Genomic DNA, 10,752 nt, shown 5'->3' on the forward strand with positions numbered 1-10,752 from the left:
ACAAAGGACAAAATTGAAATTTTTTAATTGAAAAACTGCAAATACAGTGACTCATTTCACATTACAGTAGTACATTCAGATAAACAAATGACCATCAATTTTGGTATAAAACTATATTTTTATCTTTTTTAACATATAGTTCAATTCCCAGTGCAAAAACACTCCAATGAAAAAAAGATTAATGTACAATAAATACAAGCCTACAGATGTAACCACAGTACCAATATTTACATGTGGTAAAGTGGTTCCAAACGAACAAGAGTCCTCCCCTTTATTGTCTAGAGGACACTCTGCTTACAGAGGGAAGCCCTTCTGGAAAGTCTGCACTCAGCAGCCATTGGGAAGTGTAACAGAGGACAGAGCTGAATAACCAGACAGTAAAGCTCTTAGGTTCAGGGTAATGGTTTCATGGGACATACCATTATTTGGCTTATTAACATGTTTGGTGCTTCTGTTCTACCTCCTCCTTCAGTTGTCAGGCACAGTTGGTGTCGATTCATGTGGAACAACAGAATCGAATAGAGTAGGATTCTGGAATGCATGGCTAATTAGCTGCCTCCATAAACAATGCCCTCCTTTGTCACGAGTCCAAATGAACTGCATGGTGCCTGGCTACCACTGCTGAGCATTTTGATCAAAGAGTTCAGAGAAGGATCCTGAACAAAATGGGGCAAAAATACAGACAAGAATAGAAAATTCTCATAATTCCCAACTTTCTGGAGCCATGGAGGGTGGCTGAACTCCTAAAACTATTGCCTTAAACCAGAAATGTACCATAATGTCTTCTTGAAACCAAGTAATAGTTTGGCTTAACTAGTAAAAAAAAAGTCTGCTTTGAGCTTGATGATCTTTTAACAACTATGTATGTGGAATAAAATGGAAAACAACTTGAAGTATTTGCCTGGGACTTTAAACAAAAAACAAAGCCAACCACACTGCCATGAAATCAATTCTGATTCACAATGACCTTACAGGACCGAGTAGACCTGCCCCTGTGCGTTTCTGAGACCGCAACTCTTCATGGGAGCAGACAGCCATGTCTTTCTCCCAAGTCTGTTGGATTTAAAGTGCTGCTTTTGTGGCTAGAAGCCCAGCGCTGTCATCACCATGCCACCTGGACTCCCCTGGAACTCTAAGGGGAGTGAATTTATGCTAACAGATGAGCAACAACTCAAAAAAGCTGAAAATGGCTACAGACCGGAGGAATAAAATCCGTATCAGCAAACTGTATACATTAAAAACTGCTGAAGTGATGTATGTTTTGTTGTGTGTCTGCTTAAGAAAACATAAATGAAATTTAAAAGGAAAAATATGATAAAGCTGTCTAGAGCCCTACTTTACATTTTAATCTTTGAAGCCAAAGTCACTACGAATTGTAATTGACTCGATGGCAATGAGAGCTTAAGTCGAAAATGCAGTATTGGAACTGCATTATCTTAACCCACTTTCTCTGTCAGGCCTGACCAAGTGTTTCCATCACGTTTTCCCAGTGGTAAAATTGGGAGTTTTATAAAAATGTGCTCTTGTCCAACACGTGTATGTTCCCAGGATCTGGCACAGAGCAGATGCTGCTGGAACGAGCCAGACACCACAGTCGCCCTGTTTCTGAGGACCATGGCCAATAAGCTGCAAGTGATTAAGGCATCACAGTGGCTCAGGTTTTAAGATTTTCTTTTCAGAATGAATTCCAAGAAAGCAAGCAGTCTTTACACACAGAGGGATGCCGGAGAAATCTTACTGATTAATTTGTTGAGAGCTCTGAGTTTTTCTTCCAAGATGAGGCTGTTTTTCTCAGCTCCTCTTTGTTTCTCTTCAGTAACCTGGAGGGCTTTTAGCAGGTGTGCATTCTCCACATAAAGCTCCTTGAGCAGCAAATTGGACTTCACGCTGTTTTCAAACTAGAGAGGGAAGAGAGCCACCCATTACTGTGAGTGCAGGGAAGGGGTACATGCTCCCGACCCTGTTCATTCCACGGTCGTTGAAATGATAACTTTAGGTTCTTAAGGATATAACAAAAATATTGCGTGTATGACACTTCTTGTTACCCTGAAGTGAGACCTCCAACTGAGGGTGTGATGAATTATGTACTGGAGAAAATTTAAGGGAAATTGTGGGAATCAGTTTAACCGGAAGACCCAAGAGTCACAAATCAACAGTTCTCAGAAAGGCTATTGTACGATACAATAATGAATTGCAAAGAATGACAACAATTTTTGGTTCTTTACTGCCCCTTGCCCTAGGAATCACTGTGGCCCTGACCCCCACTGCTGTTTCCTGGGTCTGAGCTTTCTGCCAAACCCATACGGTTTCACAGATGTGAATGACAGGAAACACTAGCAATGACCTCATTCAAAATACAAGGGCACAAGAATCCCAGCATGGGGTTCAGTCAACACCAAATTTCACTTGTAGAACATAGTCAGTAAGCGCCCACATGCCAGGTCTTGCTCTAGCACTAGCGAAGCAGTGGTGAATGTAGTCTCTGGGCTGTGCACCACATATGCTAATGAGAACCAAACTTAGTATGCCATATGGGGGAAGTGCTGAGAAAACCAAGCAAGGAGCAAGAGGGGGGCAGCTAGTTGGTTGAGGGAACTGTAACGACTAATGTAAACCTCAATTTGACTAGACTGTGATTCTCATCAGTCTGACAGGTGCTTTTTCATAATGGAATCAACTTTCATTTTTGTAATCTGATAGGAATAGCCAATCAGTTGAAAGGGAAATTGCCTCGGGAGTGTGGCCAGCTTCCTTTATCAAAGTGGAAGTTGTGGCAAAGTTTGCTCTCTTTCTTGACCTGCACTCTAGTTGCCTGATCTGCAGTTCCTGTGTTATAAACCTGAAGAAGTCTCCATCCTAACCAGCAGGTCGTGGATTCACCAGTTCTACAACCCCACAAGTCATCAGAAATCCTTAGCTTCCACTGGACACATACGGTAGGTTTGGGACTTGCCAACCTCTACAACTGCATAAACCCCTACCGTGCAGCAAATCTCTTTATATGTATGTATGTGTGCATCTCACTGATGCACCACTCTCGAGAACTCAGACTTAGCTATTTGGCACCAAGAGTGATTCTAGAAGAACAAAACTCAAAGAATAAGTGGTAGTTACATCATTTCATGTCAACTTGAAGATATATGAAAGTGTAAGGGTAGAGTTTAGTCTGTCAATCAGGTCACACCCTGATGGTGACTCTCTGTGGGCGAGACTTTCTCATAAGCAGGGTCCTGGGCACCTCCCCCACTCTCTGTGCCTTCACTTTCCTGGCTGCTGCAAGCACTACGATACGGTCAGTTGGATCCACATAACTACACCCACTGGCCTGTGATTGTCCTGCATTCTGCATCATTGCATGTGACTTAATGAGTCTGAAGAGCGACTTATAGACTGAAGAGCTGGACTGGGATGGAATGTTTTATTGATCCATAATTACTTCTTGAGATAAAACTTTTTCTTATACATATATGAGTATCTCTGGATTTGTTTCTCTAGTCAACCCGGCCCAACACAGAATGCTTTCTTTCTTTTTTAGTTATATACTTTCCTTGGGAACTCTTACATCTCTTATCACAATCCACACAATCATCCATTGTGTCAAGCACATTTGTACATCTGTTGCCATCATCATTCTCAAACATTTGCTTTCTACTTGAGCCCTTGGCATCAGTTCCTTGTTTCCCCCCTCTCCCCAGACCCCCTCTCTTATGAACCTTTGATAATTTATAAATTGTTATTTTGTCATGTCTTACACTGTCCGACATCTTCCTTCACCCACTTTTCTGTTGTCTGTCCCCCAGGGAGGGGGTTTTATGTAAATCCTTGTGACTGGTTCCCCCTTTCTATTCTACATTCCCTTGACACTCCCGGTATCACCACTGGTCCTGAGGAGTTCATCCATCCTGGATTCCCTGTGTTTCCATTTCCTATCTGTATCAGTCTACATCCTCTGGCCAGATTTGTAAGGTAGCATTGGGATCATGATGGCGGGGGAGGGAGAGGAAGCATTTAAGAACTAGAGGAAAGTTGTATGTTTCATCATTGCTACACTGCACCCTGACTGGCTTGTCTCCTCCCCATGATCCTTCTGTGAGGGGATCTCCAGTTGCCTAAAGATGGGCTTTGTGTCCCTACTCTGCACTTCCCCTCATTCACCATGATAGGATTTTTTGTTCTTTGATGCCTGATATCTGATCCCTTCGACACCTCATGATCACACAGGTTGTTGTGCTTTCTCTATGTGGGTTTTGTTGCTTCTGAGCTAGATGGCCAATTGTTTACCTTCAAGCCTTTAAGACCCCAGATGCTATATCTTTTGATAGCTGGGCACCATCAGCTTTCTTCACCACATTTGCTTATGTACCCATTTGTCTTCAGCGATCATGTCAGGAAGGTGAGCTTCATGGAATACCAGCTTAATAGAACAAAGTGTTCTGACATTGAGGGAGTACTTGAGTGGAGGCCCAATGTCCATCTGCTACCTTAATACTAAATCTATAACTATATGCACATAGATCTATTTCCCCATCATCATATATAAATATATTTACATATGTACACACCTGTACTTAGACCTCTATAAATGCCCTTTGCCTTGTAGTTCTTTCCTCTATTTCCATTTACTTTTCTCTTGTCCCACTATCATGCTCAGCCTTCATTTGAGTTTCAGTAATTCCTCTCAGTTACATTGTCCTTGATCAAGCCCTACTAGGCCTCTTACACCATCCTCGTCACTGATTTTGGAGCACTTGTTGTTCTCTTGTCCCTGGGTTTGTTAACTCCACTACAGCATGCTTTCTGAACTTATTCTCAAGTCTGGCTGGATTTAAAAGTACTAATTGCTCGACTTCCAATAGTAAAGAGGCATAGTAATCCATGGCATGAGGTGGCAATAAAGACAAGCATAATATCCCCACCATTAGATCAAACATCTGTGAGAGACAATGCTGTGAGTGACTACTATTTCATTATTATCTTTCAACATTTTTGTTACACCCACAAGCATAGTGAAGCTGGCTGGTTCAGCTTTCAGATACACAACGCAGAAAGAGAAAATGATGAGTCCAGAGCTTCAAAGTCCTGGCTCAAGCAGTACATAAAGGACCTGAAAGTTGCTATTTGGGTCTTGAAATAAAGTCTTATTTCTTGTAGCAGTGTTGAGATTGCTGAAAACCCATCCAGAGTCTTATCCTCACTACCACTGAGTTGGCTGCAATGCACAGTGACTGCATAAGCCAAAATCGAATGTCCTCGAGGGCTCTGGGGGCTATAAATATTTATCGGAGCACAAACTTCATCTTTTACCTGGGGCGTGGCTGGTGCTTTTAAAATCGCTGACCTTTAGCTAACAGTCCAGTTTGTAACCCACACACCACCATCATTCCTGAGTCCTAGCTGAAGAATAGCTAATTACACCATCAACTGAATCCCTTATGTTGAAAGGTTTGACGGGGAAGATGTGAGATCCTGAAAATTGAGATGGGAAAATGTGGACAATAAAAGGATCAAGCTAGGGACATGGAGCCCTTATTGTTGAATTACCTTTTTTTATTTTCAGAAGGACCAGCCTCCTGCCCCCATCTGAAGGGATTAACCCACCTTCTTTGCCTGAATCACCTTCGAGAGTAAAATCAGCCCTCTTATCCTCATCTGACCATAGTCCCACAGCTGTGTCCCAGGAATCTTTGTATGAGGCAAATGCTTTGCAAGATGCACTTTTTGCTTTTAGAACAATAACTAGTGTGAAGTCCACTGTCCCGTGACACGACTTCTTTGAGGCATAAAGTGTGGCCCAGGAGGAGGTATGGCATACTCCAGACAGAGACTGCTTGCTTTTCCTACTGAACACAAGGAGAAACAAAGGCCTCGGGATTAGGTGTGGGAACTGTGTCAGTCTGAGTGTAGTGCTATGAGCCTGCCAAGTGGCAAGTCTTCATTCGATGTTTCAGCTCACGGCGTCAGAAAAGTACCTAGTAGTTACATTGTTGCGGGACGACAATGAGGACTATGAAGTGGCCTATACTGAATGAAGTTGAATTGCTTTTATATACTGGAAAAGGGATCTAAAAGCTGAAGTAAATTGGAATGTTAGAGTAGATTTATCAAGATGGACATACCCACACATGCAGGGGATGCTTAGAGGGCTCTATCAATTCCAAGATGAGCAAGTGTATAGGCCCACAACTCCTATGAATCCTCTGAGGTAGAAATCCACTACACTGTCAGAATATAGATAGTTAATATTTCTCAAAGGATCCCTATGGCACTAAACTGACACTCATTCTAGGAGGCCCAAATGTCAGCTCATGCCTATCCAACAGTGGGTACAGTGGTCTCTGAAATAATCCTGTAATAATCTCTCCAGGTCCAGAATATGCAATTGGCAGAATTTTGGATCCCTGACACATGGAGAAAGGGTTATTACAGTAAGAAAGGCCAAGTGGAAGCCATTAGAACTTTCCTCAAAGAAATATTAGACCAAAAGCAGTATTACATTGCTGGAGAACCTGCAGAGATTAATGTCACCATAAAGACTTGAAGAATGGAGGGGGATGATTTCCACCACAATCTCATTCAACTTACCTATCTGTCTTGTGCAAAAAAAAAAAAAAAAAAAGGATCTTAAGAGAGTGACAGTGAATTGATATAAACTTAACCAGTGGTGGCTCTGATTGTAACTGCTAATCCAGATGTGGTTTCACTGCTTGAGCACATTAGTACATTTCCTGGAAGACAGCACATAGCTATTGCTTTAATCAATGTCTTTTTCTTGATACCTGTCAGAAGCAGTGTACCTTTAGCTATCAAGGTCAAGAATACAAGGGGGCTTCAAAAAGTTCTTGAATGAGATCAGGTCCCTTAAGGGTAGCATTGGTGAAGAAATTAGATGGTGCCCCACTAATCAGACAGAACAGCATCTGGGATCTTAAAGGCTTGTTTCCAAACAAGCAGCCATCTAAGTGAGATGTCAACTAATCCACATGGAAGAAGCACACCAACATCTGTTATCCATGGATTGTAAATTATATAATCCAAATCGGAAGAAGGGAATAGTATCAAAGCTTAGCAGGCGAGATTCTGGTTTTCAGAAGGGAATGGATGAGAGCGGAAGGCCAAAATACATTTGCAGGAGCTACTCAGCGAATAAGTCTCCAGTGATTTTCCGATGAAACTGAGGAATGGGAAGAACCTGGTTACCAGATGAGAGTACTGAAGATGACTATAGGAAATTAAAATGATAACTCTGACTTGAATAGCTAAAATCTCGAACAGTTAAAACTATGGGGGTTTATTTCTGTTGTATTTTGTCATCGTGGTTAGCCGTCTCGATTCTTTGTTATGTTTTTGCTTAACGCCTGGCCTGCAGTTCTAGTTCATAAACCTGCAGACATCTGTTCCTCTGCTACCCCATGAACCAGCAGAGGTCTCCAAGTTGCCACTGGACCCACGGATATGGGACGTGCTAACCCCCCCCATGTGTGTGAGTCACGAAGTACAATTTTCTCAATATATTTACATACATGTTTTACTGGTTTTGCTTGTCTACAGAAACCCCGAGGCTGTTCCTGTAAGATGACATGTGAACGGAGTTCTGAGTAAAATGAGAGTCCAGAGACTATCCCAGTATTTCCCAAAGGGGGCGGTACTGCCCGTTGGGTAGCAGTGAAACAGTCCAGTGACGATGTCTGGGCCTCAAAGCATCCAGGGGCGCTACACAAGCAGACACCCAAACCGTATCCTGAATTAAGGGCAATAGTACAAAAGATTTTAATGGTCAGGTGGACAATGAGTGATTTTTTTTTCCTGTAAAAAGGGGTGGTAGGCCAAGTAAGTTTAGGAATCTAGGGGCTATGTGAACACCAGGTAGCAAGAAGAGAGATTACAAAGACCTTGCAGCTGGTCAGGGCCTCGGGTGACTAGGTAGCAGCAGGCAGCCACCATAGCTGAAGGTGTGTGCTCCTGAGGAAACATAGACAGGAAGTCAGGGCAGGAGTGGACACTAAATCTAAGAGAGCCTTAAAGGACACCGTGACAAGGTTGACTTTTACTTTGAAGAAGATGGGAAGGTGTGAGGCGCGGCGAGCTGAGATCTCAGAGGTATTGCAGCGCCTGTGCTAAGAAGAAATCAAGGCCGGTATGCAAGGCAGAACCAGGAAGGCCAGAGAGAGGGCATAAAGTGAGGGGGTGTGGACCAGAGTGAGATCAGTGGGGTACGAGTGCTTGGAGTCTATATCCATTCTGAAAGCTGAGCTGCGAATTAGGTGTAGACCCAGGCAGGGGGGACGAACAGTGGCTGAGCCATGAGAGGAGCATGGAAGGGAGAGAAGCAGGGTTGTGAGCACAGAGTCTTTGAAGGGCATTTAAAGAGCAGAGAGGAGGGCTGAGGGCTAGGCCAGAGGGCCAGGCTTCTTTACAATGGGCTTACATACTTATGGCAAGGAGGGCTCCCAGTGAGTGGGGGAATAAAAAAAGAGCAAGGCAGGATGGAAAGAAGAGGAGAAAGGGGACTTAAGAGGAGTAGGGGAGGGGCAGGAGGAAGTAAAGGAACAGTAGAACAGTGACAGGCATGGTGCCTGGCACTCGGTAGAGCAAAACCTTTTACAGGGCCGAGACTATTTTCCCACAACCACGAACAGGGAAGTGTAAGTGTGTGGGTGCCTATTTATGGCTGTCTGGTGATCAGGAAATGTTACCGGTATTTAGCACCTGTCAGGAAGGATTCTCAAGTACAACACATGTGATATTCCACCAGTGAGCAACATGCTTCCCCCAATGCTAATCTGTTTTCTACTTGAGGTATACGATGGGGTACCCCCAAAACCTGGAATTTTGTTTCAAAGCTTTGTATTTAAATTTTTTTTACAAAACAACCTTATCACCTTCAAAGTACTCTCCATTACACCTAATACATTTGTCAATTCTGCGCTTCCATTCTTGGAAACATTGTTTTTTTTTCAAATTCAGCTGTTTGGACGGCTGACAGCACCTCTCTCATTTTTTTGCTTCATCTCTTCTATATCATCAACTAGCTGTCCTTTCATGTTCCTCTGCATTGGTGGAAACACAAAGAAGTTGCATGGAGTGAAGTCAGGTAAGGTGCATGGGACAAGAGAGGCATGCTGTTTCTTGTCAAAAATTGGCACACTGAGATGGCATGTGAGCAGTTGCATTGTCATGATGGTAAAACCAGTCCCCCATCTGCCACAAATCAGGTCTTTTTTGTTGCACATTGTTACACAATATTTTCAAAACCTCTAAATAGAAAGTTTGATTAACAGTCTGACCTAGTGGAAGGAACTCTAAATGCACTATATTATGGACATCAAAAAAATCAAATGAGCATAATCTTGATCTTTAATTTCACTTGACGAGTTTTTCTTGGGCAAGGTGATGATGGTGTCTTCCCCTGGCTTGACTGAAGTTTGCTTGTCACCAGTAATGACCTTGAGAAAAGTCTGGATCACTTCAGAGTTGTTCTTTCCAAGAATGACTTGTTTCCAGTTGACACTCCTTCTTGGTGGCCTGTCACAAATCTTCTGTTAAACTTCACTGAACTAAGCTCCAAGATAGTCCAGATAACTTCCCCATCTTTTTAATGGTCCATCATTGGTCTTCAAGCAAAAGTGGATGAATTTTTTGGACATTTTTGTCTGTTTGGAAAGTTGATGGACATCCAGAATAAGGTTTGTTATCGATCGACATTTTACCTTTTTGGAAATAAGAAAACTACTGGTACACTTGAGTTTTTTTCAGAGTGCTATCCTTGTAAGTTGTATTCAACATCACAACAGTTTCTGTGACATTTTTCTGGAGCAGAAAGCAAACTTTCACAGCCACACGCAGTTCTCTTAAATGAGCCATCACAAAAAAAACAAGGTGTGAGCAAAACTGCTTTTATGAAAAAATTCACTGTGACCAGAGAACCTTCCCAGGCGACGCCGCTGGGTGCACTAACTCAGAACAAGTTGCTCGATGCTCAGCTAGTAGGAACAATGCATCCTATGAAAGCTCCACAGTGTGGAGTTTTCCTGTTTTTCTTTTTTACTCACTCATATATGTTAGGTCATGATTAAGGGGCTGCTCAGATACCTTATCTGTGCAGTATAGTCTCCCCTAACACCCTGACTCTACAGTCCAGGAAAATGTGTTTTCTTCAAAGCCCTTGGCCAACTACAATCTTATTAATAGCTCTCATCAGCTCTAGAATTTAAGTTCCATGAGGGCTTATTTATCTCAGGTCTACCTAGAAAAATGCTTTCCTACACAGTAGGTGCTCAGTAGGCAATGTGCTGAATGAAGGATGCATGAATAAATCCATAACCTTCCTGAGGTTATGTGGCCATCTCAAAAAAGAAACCTTAAAATGATACCCAAAAGAAAATAAGTCAATAAACAAGCTAGTTATATATATATAATAGAATCTTTTATTGACTGCTATCAATTATGAATCCTGTGGCAAATTACTTTATGTTCAAGAATAAGGTGTTGACAGAGGCTCAGTCTGAGGGGTAACTAATGAACATGGCCTCTCGGAGTCTGTGACCAGACAGTCTCTTACTACACCAGCTGTGTGAATACCCAGGAGGTAGAAGTGTGCAGATATAAGATGTTTGTGAGGAAATGACAAGAACTTATCACTCACCTGGTCCTTCTGCTCATCTACTTTTTCTTGTAGAAGCATTTCCATATTCTTTAAGATCATTTCCACTTTATCCACTTGCTTTTCTGTGGTATTAAGTTGTTTTTCATGTA

Source organism: Tenrec ecaudatus, assembly GCF_050624435.1.
Source record: "Tenrec ecaudatus isolate mTenEca1 chromosome 2 unlocalized genomic scaffold, mTenEca1.hap1 SUPER_2_unloc_15, whole genome shotgun sequence".
NCBI classification, from domain to species: Eukaryota; Metazoa; Chordata; class Mammalia; order Afrosoricida; family Tenrecidae; genus Tenrec; species Tenrec ecaudatus.